The 13,644-nt window shown below is 41.2% G+C and overlaps 1 protein-coding gene across 1 annotated transcript in view; it reads right to left on the bottom strand.

Annotated features, from left to right (window-relative positions):
- The window catches only part of LOC126413236 (tubulin polyglutamylase ttll6-like), a 323,601-nt gene that overhangs the window by 108,305 nt on the left and 201,652 nt on the right, over nt 1-13,644 (bottom strand). The window lies entirely within an intron of this gene.

Here is a 13,644-nt window from a genome sequence, read left to right as displayed (position 1 = left end):
TTAGGTTACATACTTATACCCTGTTTAACCAACAGGAAGCAGAATGTACTGCTGGAATTTGTGGACTACTAAATGGGAATAGTTACTTTATGTGTGGTGAGTTATTCCTCATTTATTCACTAGAGTTCTGTCCTTAAATCTCTTATTATTTTTGATATATGTTAATGAACTGCGCTCAAGATAGAAATTCAACTTCAAAGCACTTGGGTATTCACTTCACATGCAAACTTAGTCAGGAACAACAGATACCGCTGAGTGTTATGAGCTCATTCTCAGTGCTTTCGCCTTTCAGACTATGACAAAGAAGCCTATTTTGCTTACTTCCAGTCTGTAATGTTATATGGATGTACCCGCCAGATTAGCCGAGAGCGCTAATGCACTGCTTCCTGGACTTGGGCAGGTGCATCGGCCCCAAATCGAATCCACCCGGTGGATTACTGATGAAGGCTGGTGTGCCAGCCAGGCTGGATGTGGTTTTTAGGTGGTATTCCACATCCCACTAGGTGAATACCAGGTTGGTCCTCACGTCCTGCCCCAGTTCCACAACTCGCAGACATCCGAACATGTTCACATTCTTCCATGGATTACACTAGATGCAGACAGCTGGGGTATACTAACTCTGTCCTGGGGGGGGGGGGGGGGGGGGGGGGGGCACGGGGTGGCAACAGGAAGGGCGTCCAGCCACCCTGTAACATTAACCTTTCCAAATCCGACCCCAACCATGCCGACCTTATGAAACCGCAGGATAAAGGCACAAGAAACAGAAGCAAGAGAATGTTATATGGATGTTCTGTGGAAACACTATTTACTCAGAAACAGGTATAATTATTGATAAAAGTGTAATCAGGATCATACGCTGAGTATGTTCAAGAAATTCTTTCCATAAACCATTTGGGCAGCTGGGGATACAACTGTTTCAGTTCATTTCCTATACAGCTCAAATACCTAAAAATGAGAATCCCTTTTCACATATGACTTAAAATGCCTTCTACTGAATCAGTCTTGGTTAATGAGTTTGAAAATATGAGTTCAAAAGAATTCACATCACAAAAAGCTCATTTTTATGGATTGTGATCAAAACCACTGTGTGTGTGTGTGTGTGTGTGTGTGTGTGTGTGTGTGTGTGTGTGTGCATAAAAGAGCCTCTCCCAAGAGTTGTCAGGGGCACATTTTCTCTGGGGTTTCGGCTGATATCACCAATTTCTTTTTTGCAATGTGTAATTGGAGCCAGCCCGAGCATGTACTGCTCAGAACATCTTTCATACAAAACCCAGAGTTGATGAAAAGTGTTGGTTTGTTTCTTGTCACAGAAAAATGGTTTTTAAGTGGATTTTTATATGCCCATTTGACAGGGTAATCCCAAAGTAGTCTAGTATGATATTTGTTTTACTGATTTGTATTTACAGGGACAAAAACCATGAAGAATAACTAGTACTCCAGCAGCAACAGCACTTCGCTGGCCTGTGTTTACTGCTATTGCCATGTAGAAGTGCTTCTCTGTTTTTGATGAATTGCTGACTGTTCTTCATGTTTTACTGTCCCTATTAATACATTTAATGCATACTGATAAAACAAGCAAGACTAATCTGGGATCAGTCTATCAAACAGATATATAAAGTTATGATTTTCTTTTTTTTTTTTTTTTTTTTTTTTTTTTTTTTTTTTTTTTTTTTTTTTTTTTTTGAAAGGGAAACATACTAAAAGTTTGTATTCTCGCTGGACATCATATGTGAGACATGATGAGCAGTATTTGTTTGGGATAACTCCAGCAACATATTGCAAAGAACTTTATTCAAAATAACTGCCGAAACACCAAAGGAAAAGCACCTGACAGCCCATAGGAGTGACACCATGCATATAGATAGAACACATTTAATGTAAATTTGTTTTTGGGTTGGTGACTTGCTTGTACATGTCTTACCAACCCAATGTCTTTGATGCTTTACTCTCCTACCTCATTGGTTTTAACCTCTTTGCTTGGGTTGCCTTTCTGTCTTAAAATACCCTTTTGAAAGTGCAGTTGTCCATTGTGTGTTATGACTGAAGTAGTGCAAGGGACTGAGAGCATATCAGAGAGAAGCATCAGTTAATTGTTGCACACACTGGCTAAAATACCACATATCTACACTAATGAAGGGTGTGCACATATGGTGTATATTCATGGCTTCTGTAATGGTAGTTCTCCTGCTGCATTCGAATGATACTATCGATGTTTTCTGACATGTCAAATTCCTGATCGTAGATTGCTGACCAGAGTTTACAGCACAGTGCGTCAAACAGATTTTCTTCCGAGTTCTCATTTTTCTTTTGAAGGTGTAGTTCAACAATCTGTGCAGGAACAGTAACACATTGCTGAAATAGTGCAGCATAGTCCTACTACCAGCACAAGGCAACATTCTGCACATATCAATATCCCACAAACATATGGTGAACATTACATGTGGCAAAATTGTAATGTTTACTAACTGCTTTACATGTGGAAATCTGACAATATATTGAATGATACAGTAAATAAATAATAATGTAGAATTGTCCCTGTTATATACTTGAACATTGGCCATTCTCTCTCTCTCTCTCCCTCTGTGTGTCTCAATTATCACTGTTTTGTGTATGTCTTTAGTACACTTACATACTCAATTGCATTTTTGTCTGGTGGAGCATGCAGTGACTAGACTGCCAACAGGCACAGCATCAGGACACTGGGACAGGGAGGTGGAGAGGGGGTGGGAGGATAGGGGGCAAGGAGCAAAAAAAGAGTACCCTGCTACTTCTTCCCCTTTGCTGGAAATATCACTTTGCCATGAAGAAAAATGATCCTAATCCTACTCCTAATGATCCAACTCCCCATGACACTGTCCAAATTGAACCCTGCCTGGAACAGTTCCGTCCTCCGTCACAGTGGGACCCACCTCCTCTTCCTCAAAATCACCCTCTCCAAACCTTCCAGGAATTTCTGACTTCCAGCCTTGTCTCTCAATCCTTCTTAAAAAACCTTAATGCTACTCCCAACACCACCACTGCTGAAGCCCAGGCTATTTGTGATCTGAAGGCTGACCGATCCATTGTCATTCTTCTGGCGGACAAGGGTTCCACGACCGTGGTACTTGATCGACGGGAGTATGTGGCTGAGGTACTGTGTCAGCTTTCAGACAACACCACATACAAAGTTTGCCAAGGTAATCCCATTCCTGATGTCCAGGCGGAGCTTCAAGGAATCCTCAGAACCTTAGGCCCTCTACAAAACCTTTCACCTGACTCCATCAACCTCTTGACCCCACCGACACCCCTACCTTCTTCCTAAAATTCACAAACCCAATCAACCCGGCCGCCCCATTGTAGCTGGTTACCAAGCCCCCACAGAACGTATCTCTGCCTACGTAGATCAACACCTTCAACCCATTACATGCAGTCTCCCATCCTTCATCAAAACACCAACCACTTTCTCGAACGCCTGGAATCCTGGCCCAATCTGTTACCCCCGGAAACCATCCTTGTAACCATTGATGCCACTTCCTTATACACAAATATTCCGCATGTCCAGGGCCTCGCTGCGATGGAGCACTTCCTTTCACGCCAATCACCTGCCACCCTACCTAAAACCTCTTTCCTCATTACCTTAGCCAGCTTCATCCTGACCCACAACTTCTTCACTTTCGAAGGCCAGACATACCAACAATTAAAGGGAACAGCCATGGGTACCAGGATGGCCCCCTCGTATGCCAACCTATTCATGGGTCGCTTAGAGGAAGCCTTCGTGGTTACCCAGGCCTGCCGACCCAAAGTTTGGTACAGATTTATTGATGACATCTTCATGATCTGGACTCACAGTGAAGAAGAATTCCAGAATTTCCTCTCCAATCTCAACTCCTTTGGTTCCATCAGATTCACCTGGTCCTACTCCAAATCCCATGCCACTTTCCTTGACATTGACCTCCATCTGTCCAATGGCCAGCTTCACACGTCCGTCCACATCAAACCCACCAACAAGCAACAGTACTTCCATTATGACAGCTGCCACCCATTCCACATCAAACGGTCCCTTCCCTACAGCCTAGGTCTTTGTGGCAAACGAATCTGCTCCAGCCCAGAATCCCTGAACCATTACACCAACAACCTGAAAACAGCTTTCGCATCCCGCAACTACCCTCCCTACCTGGTACAGAAGCAAATAACCAGAGCCATTTCCTCATCCCCTCAAACCCAGAACCTCCCACAGAAGAACCACAAAAGTGCCCCACTTGTGACAGGATACTTTCCGGGACTGGATCAGACTCTGAATGTGTCTCTCCAGCAGGGATACGACTTCCTCAAATCCTGCCCTGAAATGAGATCCATCCTTCATGAAATCCTCCCCACTCCACCAAGAGTGTCTTTCCGCCACCCACCTAACCTTCGTAACCTCTTAGTTCATCCCTATGAAATCCCCAAACCACCTTCCCTACCCTCTGGCTCCTACCATTGTAACCGCCCCCCGGTGTAAAACCTGTCCCATGCACCCTCCCACCACCACCTACTCCAGTCCTGTAACCCAGAAGGTGTACACGATCAAAGGCAGAGCCATGTGTGAAAGCATCCACGTGATTTACCAACTGACCTGCCTACACTGTGAAGCTTTCTATATGGGAATGACCAGCAACAAACTGTCCATTCGCATGAATGGACACAGGCAGACAGTGTTTGTTTGTAATGAGGATCACTCTGTGGCTAAACATGCCTTGGTGCACGGCCGGCACATCTTGGCACAGTGTTACACCGTCCGGATTATCTGGATACTTCCCACTAACACCAACCTGTCAGAACTCCAGAGATGGGAACTTGCCCTTCAGTATATCCTCTCTTCTCGTTATCCGCCAGGCCTCAACGTCTGCTAATTTCTAGTTGCCGCCACTCATACCTCATCTGTATTTCAACAACATCTTTGCCTCTGTACTTCCGCCTCGACTGACATCTCTGCCCAAACTCTTTGCCTTTACAAATGTCTGCTTGTGTCTGTCTATGTGCGGATGGATATGTGTGTGTGTGTGTGCGAGTGTATACCTGTCCTTTTTTCCCCCTAATGTAAGTCTTTCCGCTTCCGGGATTGGAATGACTCCTTACCCTCTCCCTTAAAACCCACATCCTTTCGTCTTTCCCTCTCCTTCCCTCTTTCCTGATTAAGCAACTGTTGGTTGCGAAAGCTTGAATTTTGTGTGTATATTTGTGTTTGTTTGTGTGTCTATCAACATGCCAGCGCTTTCGTTTGGTAAGTCACATCATCTTTGTTTTTAGATAGAAATTTATGCAAAGTTTGACATTGTCTACATCCAGGACAAATAATCATTGTATGCACTCTTGCAATAAGTAACCAATAAATAAAGATAGTTAGGCCAGCTTGTCAACACTGCACACAAAGTTTAAATGTTGCAGTTTTGTTGGACAAACTAATCTCTGACATAAATGACTCTGACAAAGTCCACATCATTATGCCCCTGATTGTGGGAACGAACATCTCGGAAACAGTTAAGCTGGTCAGCTGTTCCCATGCTACTGCTATGGGCATATATGGAAAATGGCTGAAGGATGGTGAAATCAAGAAAAGGTAACAAGGTGCTGGATATGCATGCCTCATCACAAAATGTGGAGCCAGATGCTTCCTGTCCAGTGAAGCAGGATAGGCAGCAATCTGTGGCAAGTACAGTGCCGGTGTAGGCAAAAATATTTCAGAGCACACCTTACAGCACACATGGTTGAACATTTTAACATGGGGCTCCACAACCTCTAGCCATTCCCATGTTGACCCAATGATGTCATCAATTACAACTGCAGTGCATACAGAATCATTGAGATTGGACCATTGTTCCATGAACACGTGTCACCTCGTCAGATGAATCACATTTCTCATTACACCAGGCTGATGGCCATTTCTGGACACACTGTCATCCAGATGAATGGCTGCTTGAAACATGCAACACACGAAGGACACAGGATGGTGAGGGGCAGTATTATGCTATGTGAGACATTCACCTGGGCTTTTTTGGGACCAGTGACTGTAATCAGACATACACTGAGAACTGTGGAATATATGAACATTACTATAAACTACCTGCTTCCCTTCATGGATGATACCTTCCCTGACAGGGATGGCATCATCCAGCAGGATAACTGTCCATGTCACAACGTTAGAATCACGCTCTAGTGGCTTGAGCAGCACAATATTGAACTCGTGTTGATTCCCCTTACCTGAAACTGAGGAAAATGCCTGGATGATACTGGGCACTAGTTCCATGTTCACAAACTGCCAGTCTGAAATTTATAGGAATTGTATGACCTGTGCATAGACATCTGGTTCCACATACTCCCAGTAAACTACCAAGGACCTGTCAAATATATGCCATACAGAACTGTTTCTGTTCTGCATTCCAAAGGCAATTGTGCATGCTATTTAGCAGGTGGTCATACCGTTTTGGGTCATCAGTGTATTTTGTATGGTGGTGTGCTATACAGCAAATTTCTTAGCTACGTGAATGGTTTGTGTAACATAGTTCACCACACATTCTCAAGTTGTCTTAAACAGGACAACATTTTGTAGTGCAGGACATCTTTAATTTGAATCTTTAATCAGATTTCCTCTGTAGAAAATGTGTGGCACACACTGAAACCCAGAGAAGTCAACTGGCTGAGTTCAATAGTTTTTCTGCAGCAGTGCATGCTGAGAATGACTGTCTCGTACCTCACAACTTACACACAACTGTCGTTTACAAAATTCTTTGAAAGACTGACTTGGCCAACCATGCGGTACACCAGGTATGAGATAGTAACGACCATAGTCTAACATGTAACACATAAAGCTCAAAATATGCATAAAAAATGCTTAAAATATGCACAAAAAGAGTTGAAACATGCAAGATCAAATAATAAAAAAACATACTAGTTACTGTTATGAATATTCCACGTGGGAAAAATATATCTAAAAACAAAGATGATGTAACTTATCAAACGAAAGTGTTGGCATGTTGATAGACACACAAACAAACACAAACACACACAAAAATTCAAGCTTTCGCAACCAACGGTTGCTTCGTCAGGAAAGAGGGAAGGAGAGGGAAAGACGAAAGGATGTGGGTTTTGAGGGAGAGGGTAAGGAATCATTCCAATCCCGGGAGTGGAAAGACTTACCTTAGGGGGAAAAAAGGACGGGTATACACTTGCACACATGCACATATCCATCCGCACATGGATATGTGTGTGTGTGTGAGTGTATACCTGTCCTTTTTTCCCCCTAAGGTAAGTCTTTCTGCTCCCAAGATTGGAATGACTCCTTACCCTCTCCCTTAAAACCCACATCCTTTCGTCTTTCCCTCTCCTTCCCTCTTTCCTGACGAAGCAACCGTGGGTTGCGAAAGCTTGAATTTTGTGTGTGTGTTTGTGTTTGTTTGTGTGTCTATTAACATGCCAACGCTTTCGTTTGGTAAGTTACATCATCTTTGTTTTTAGATATACTAGTTACTGTGTTTGATACATCTCAAAGCTGCCCTTATGCATATCAACTGCAAGGAAGAGTGCCAGTCACAAGAAAAATCAGGACATTTAGAATGCTGATCTCACGATCTGTATACTTTTTGGTAGAGGTTAGTCAGGATCCTTTATGAGATAAGTTTTTAAAAAATTGCAAAAGGAAGATGAACACCATGTTTAAAATATTGCCCCTTCTTTGCTACTGTTGTCAGTAATAAGTGAATGCAATGTGATTTAGTTGCTGCAACACTATCAATATGCACAGGTCCAATTTTGAGATATATGGCATGAAGAAGGGCATGCACAAGATCTCCATAATATTTTATTTCGAAAACAACATACAATAAGGAATTTTTTGAACAACATTAATGTTTAATTAATATTATCATACTAAAGTATCATTTACAATTTATTTTACATTTTGCTACTATTGTCAACATAAATGATCAGGCGTCATTGCAATTGTTTGGAAGTAAGATTGTGTCTTTGATCACTCAAAACACTTTTATAAGCAGAAAAGGAATGTTCTACATCAACTGAGAACCACGCGGTATTTGAATTTGGGTGCTATGCTGGCACTTTTTTTGTTTCTGGAGAAAGTTCACCTGTTGTTGTTGTTATCGTTGTGGTCTTCAGTCCTGAGACTGGTTTGATGCAGCTCTCCATGCTACTAAAAGTTCACCTGTCTCATTAATAAACCATAAATTTGGGACATGGGCTCAAAGCTAGGGTTATTGTTCAAAATGTTTTCAAACTTTTCTGTAAATTTTCAAGGGAATACCTCTGGCAAGGACAGTTCACTAAACTAATTTCCAACTGAATAGATTCATTCAGTGTCAAACCTTGAGTGTCAAGCGTTTTAATATTTTTAATACTAGCAAGTATATGGGGAAAACTGCCAAAGCCTCTGTGCTACTGAAGTCTTGAAGTCCTGCCTCTGATGACCTCGAAATGTACATTGTAAAACGACACAGCTTCAACCCATGTACTCCAACTAGTTACCACAGGTTCGGGTGGTAAAGGCACACTTGGTAGTTTTTCTTTGTAGATCTTGATACGAGCAGGTGTCTTACGGAACACTTTCTTTGTGAATGAAATGAGGGGTTCAAAGCACAAATGGCGTAACTCCACTTTTAACTGAAAACGAGTTACAGAGATATTCGTTAAGAGAGAGATCTCCAATTCAGAGCGATGAGTACATATCTCTGAGGTTTGATCATCTGTGCATGGAATTCAGACCTGTGTTAATGCTTTAACTGTTTCCCACCTTTGTTCAGAGCACAACATACGTATGTCCATGCACATTAGTAGAAGATGGAATGTGAAGATACTCGTAGTGACCATATTATGGAGTGTTGTTCAGAGTATCCACCAGGTAGTGAGCAAAATGTTTCTTTGAATGATAATATGACAGGTAAACCACACCAATAATAATTAATAATATTCTATATGTACCCAAAATGAAAAAGATACTGTTTCTAGCATAACCTGTCAAAGGGTGCTGCATTTTACCACCTGAACAGAAGTGTAATTTATAACAATTACATATTGTGTATACTATGAACATACAATAACTGCATTGTAGCACAGAACACAGTATTTGATGTAACTTTATTTATCATAGTTTTAGATTACAAGGAAGTGCACAGGGGATGTAAAAGGATGTGAACTCTCAACACACAGAAATGGAACATCTGTAAGCATATCAGGAACAGCAGACAATCATATATATCTCATAGTGGAAAGAATGTTCCAGAAAAGATATTTGAGGACAAAGAGTGTAACTGCATGAGGGAACAAAATCCAAAAATGGAGGCAAGTAAGAGGAAAGAAGTTTTTGAAAATTTTTGGAATTAGCAGACTACTCCATACAGAATGTGTATATTTTTGGACTTGTTCAGTCAAACTTGGTACAAAGAAAATGCTTGAAGGATGGATCTTGTTCTCCAAAAGCAGTCACATACAAATACTTTCTTAGGGTAAGAAATAATAGTATACAGGTAAGCAAAAGTACTTCATAGGGACACTGCAAATAAATGAACAGAGATTATACAGGTGTATAGGAAAGGAGGAAGTGTTTGCTGTGACTGATTCACAAGGAAGAAAAACACCTGGAAATAAAACAGACGACAGCAGTGTTCAAGAAAATATCAAGTTGTTTCCATCTTACCAGAGCCATTATACCAGAAAGGATAATCCCGATTGACAATATCTCAGCCAAGATCTAACAGTGAGACAAATGTATGAACTCTATATTCAATTTTGTAGGAACACTGGCAATGAACCGGTGAAAGCAAAATATTAATATCATGTTTCCAGATCAAAATTTAATCTAAACCTCAAGCCTCCATCCAAAGATAATTGTAAAACGTGTGATCAACTACAGTTGAAGATAGCAACTGAGGACGGTGTACGAAAGAGATGTAGGCTAAAAAATGAGAAAGACAAACACCTAGCACAGGCTGAAGATGCAAGAGAGTCAATGAAATAAGACAGAAATGCAATATCTATTGACCTCTACATGTTTATATTTGATTTACAAAAGGCGCTGCTCTTTCCAAAACTGCAGACACCTGTTGCCTACTATAAGAGAAATTTATATGTGTATAATCTGGGATGCAATTCTTTAAAAGATGGAAATGGATACATATACATGTAGGATGAAACAGAAGGTGGTTGAGGTTCCCAAGATGTTGTGTCCCGTGTTGTGAAACACCTTAAGGGATACACAAAGACATACAAAGTAATAACTGCATAGAACTGTAATTGTAATTGTGTGTTTCCTTGATGAAATTAGTACAAGACCCAGGCACGAAAGTGGAAGTAATAAACCACAAATTTATGATACCTGGCCATAGCTACCTGCCTAATGATGCAGACATTGGTCTGATTGAATTGGCCGGTCACAGAAAACAATATATTTACTCAGCTGGTGATTGGGTAGATATTATCCAAGGGTGTAAAAAGAAAAAGCATTTCATTGTTCGCATAGTGAAGAATGAAAACTTGTGTCAACGAAGTAGCTACTAGATAGCACAGAGATCAGGAAAAGGGCTACTGGTGGGCATGTGTTAAATTGGCTGCAAGTCATATGGATGCAATCTGAATGGGCAGTGCCATTTTCCATGAGGTTTAAATCAAGTTTCCGCCAAACTGAAGAATTTCATGTGGTGGTTTTCTGTAAGCACACGTTAGGCAGACCTCTTCAAAGCCTTGCAGCAGGGACACAAGGGAATCTTTACAAGACCAGGCGGACTATGACAACAGACAAGAAGAAGGATATGCTTGATCTTCTAAAATTTATTCCTCCTATGTATCATGCATTCTTCAAGAACTTGCCTATGAAGGCGTCTACTCGATGTTTGGATTCCCAGGATCAGATTTTGGACAAGGAAAATTACGAACCTGTAATAGCACAATGTACTTGACATTACAGTGGATGATTGATAAAAGTGTTCAATGCACAAATTAAGTAACTCCTTTCTTTCTTGTTTAACACATCATTTTCAACACATTTCCTGCATGACGTTCTGTTTTGTTAATATATTTGGAGAGTCTTTAGTGCAAATTATTCTATATTTATCAATACATTTAAATTATTAACATTAATAACTGTTTATACACTTCTTAATGAAGGCTCCTCTTACTCAAAACTATTGTCGGTGGAGTTATGCCACTTGTGCTCTGAACCCCTCAAAGCAGTTTATTTACATTCACAGATGTGGATCATACTCCTTCAGCAGGGCAATGTTCTCTGTGAGCAAATAACATCACATGAATCACAGTGGGATAAAATACTTGGAGGGCTTTTCCTGCTCTGATCACATAGGAAGCTGAAAAACAAACACAAACACCTTTTCATCTGCAGAAGATTCTGGAAATATTTTTCTAATACCCACATTCAATCATAGAATGTTTTGTCTTTTCAAGTTCTTTGCTGACCACTAAATAGGAAGAGGAAGGCTCTTGTTTTACAGACACAATCAAATTTGCAATGTAATGCCCGTAAGTGTTGGTAATTTCATCAACTGATATCCAAATAACATTGTCCTTGATCTCATTGTTTATTTTTTCCATAAATTGTAGGTACACTACTGTCCATTAAAATTGCTACACCACGAAGATGACGTGCTACAAATGCGAAATTTAACCGACAGGAAGAAGATGCTGTGATATGCAAGTGATTAGCTTTTAAGAGCATTCACACAAGGTTGACACCGGTGGCGACACCTACAGCGTGCTGACATGAGGAAAGTTTCCAACCGGTTTCTCATACACAAACAGCAGTTGACCGGCGTTGCCTGGTGAAACGTTGTTGTGATGCCTCGTGTAAGGAGGAGAAATGCGTACTGTCACGTTTCCGAATTTGATAAAGGTCGGATTGTAGCCTATCGTGATTGCGGTTTATCGTATCGCGACATTGCTGCTCGTGTTGGTCGAGATCCAATGACTGTTAGCAGAATATGGAATTGGTGGGTTCAGGAGGGTAATACGGAATGCCGTGCTGGATCCCAATGGCCTCGTATCACTAGCAGTTGAGATGACAGGCATCTTATCCTCATGGCTGTAACGGATTGTGCAGCCACGTCTCGATCCCTGAGTCAACAGGTGGGGACATTTGCAAGACAACAACCATCTGCACGAACAGTTTGACGACGTTTGCAGCAGCATGGACTATCAGCTCGGAGACCATGGCTGCGGTTACCCTTGACGCTGCATCACAGACAGGAGCGCCCGCGATGGTGTACTCAACGATGAACCTGGGTGCACGAATGGCAAAACGTTATTTTTTCAGATGAATCAAGGTTCTGTTTACAGCATCATGATGGTCGAATCCGTGTTTGGCGTCACTGAGATGAATGCAAATTGGAAGAGTGTATTCATCATCGTCATACTGGCGTATCACCCGGCGTGATGGTATGGGGTGCCATTGGTTACACGTCTCGGTCACCTCATGTTCGCATTGATGGCACTTCGAACAGTTGACGTTACATTTCACATGTGTTATGACCCTAGGTTATACCCTGTGAAACCTTACATTTCAGCAGGATAATGCATGACCGCATGTTGCAGGTCCTGTACGGGCCTTTCTGGATAAAGAAAATGTTCAACTGCTGCCCTGTCCAGCACATTCTCCAGACCTCTCAACAACAGAAAACACAATATGCCAGTCACTACTCTTGATGAACTGTGGTATCGTGTTGAAGCTGCATGGGCAGCTGTACCTGTACACGCCATCCGAGCTCTGTTTGATTCAATGTCCAGGTGTATCAAGACCATTATTACGACCAGAGGTGGTTGTTCTGGGTACTGATATCTCAGGCTCTATTCACTCAAATTGCGTGAAAATGTAATCACATATCATTTCTAGTATAATATATTTGTCCAATGAATACATCTTTATCATCTGCATTTCTTCTTGGTGTAGCAATTTTAATGGCCAGTAGTGTAAATTGATGATATGTAACTTTTACACAAAATTGTATATTTTGATCTGGTATGTTTTGATTTAAGCAATATTTGCACAGGAAACCTTTGAGGATACGGTTTGTAAGCTTGTGAAGAACAATGTTACTAGCAATAAATGCTCCACATACATCCATGTGAATAGGATTGTTTTGGTTACCTTTGGAGGTTAAATCCCCACTACTCCCACTTGCCATTGTCAAAAGCTGTTGTTGTTGTGAGCCTTTCTTTTGCATTCCTGCGATATGAAGACTTGACTTGATATGCGGGTCTATTTGAAACCTTTTTTTTGCACAAAAGTTTTTCTCACAAACTCGACAATATAAAACATTTCCATTATATGTGAATGTTTCAGAATGGTCAGCTATCCACAAAGTGACATTTCTTTTTTTCATGTGGCATGGTGCACAACATGATACACACTACACATAAAGACGTTAAACTATGCACAAATGAAAAGAAAACTAAACTGAAACAATGGTTTTATGATTAACAATATGGTCAATTTAATTGTTGCTGATGTGTATGGCGTAACAGGGGAGGAGGTTCAGTGGACATGTGGGCAACAGGCACGTTGACAATGCCTGCCCGTTCCTGTTCAGTAAGCAGTTCACTAGCCAGTAGCCTCTCGGTTAATGATCACACACAGGTGTACATCACAGTCACTCTGTTAGACATCAAAAT

The sequence above is a fragment of the Schistocerca serialis genome, chromosome 7 (assembly GCF_023864345.2).
Source record: "Schistocerca serialis cubense isolate TAMUIC-IGC-003099 chromosome 7, iqSchSeri2.2, whole genome shotgun sequence".
In the NCBI taxonomy this organism is placed as follows: Eukaryota; Metazoa; Arthropoda; class Insecta; order Orthoptera; family Acrididae; genus Schistocerca; species Schistocerca serialis.
This window is presented reverse-complemented; position numbering and strand designations above follow the sequence as displayed.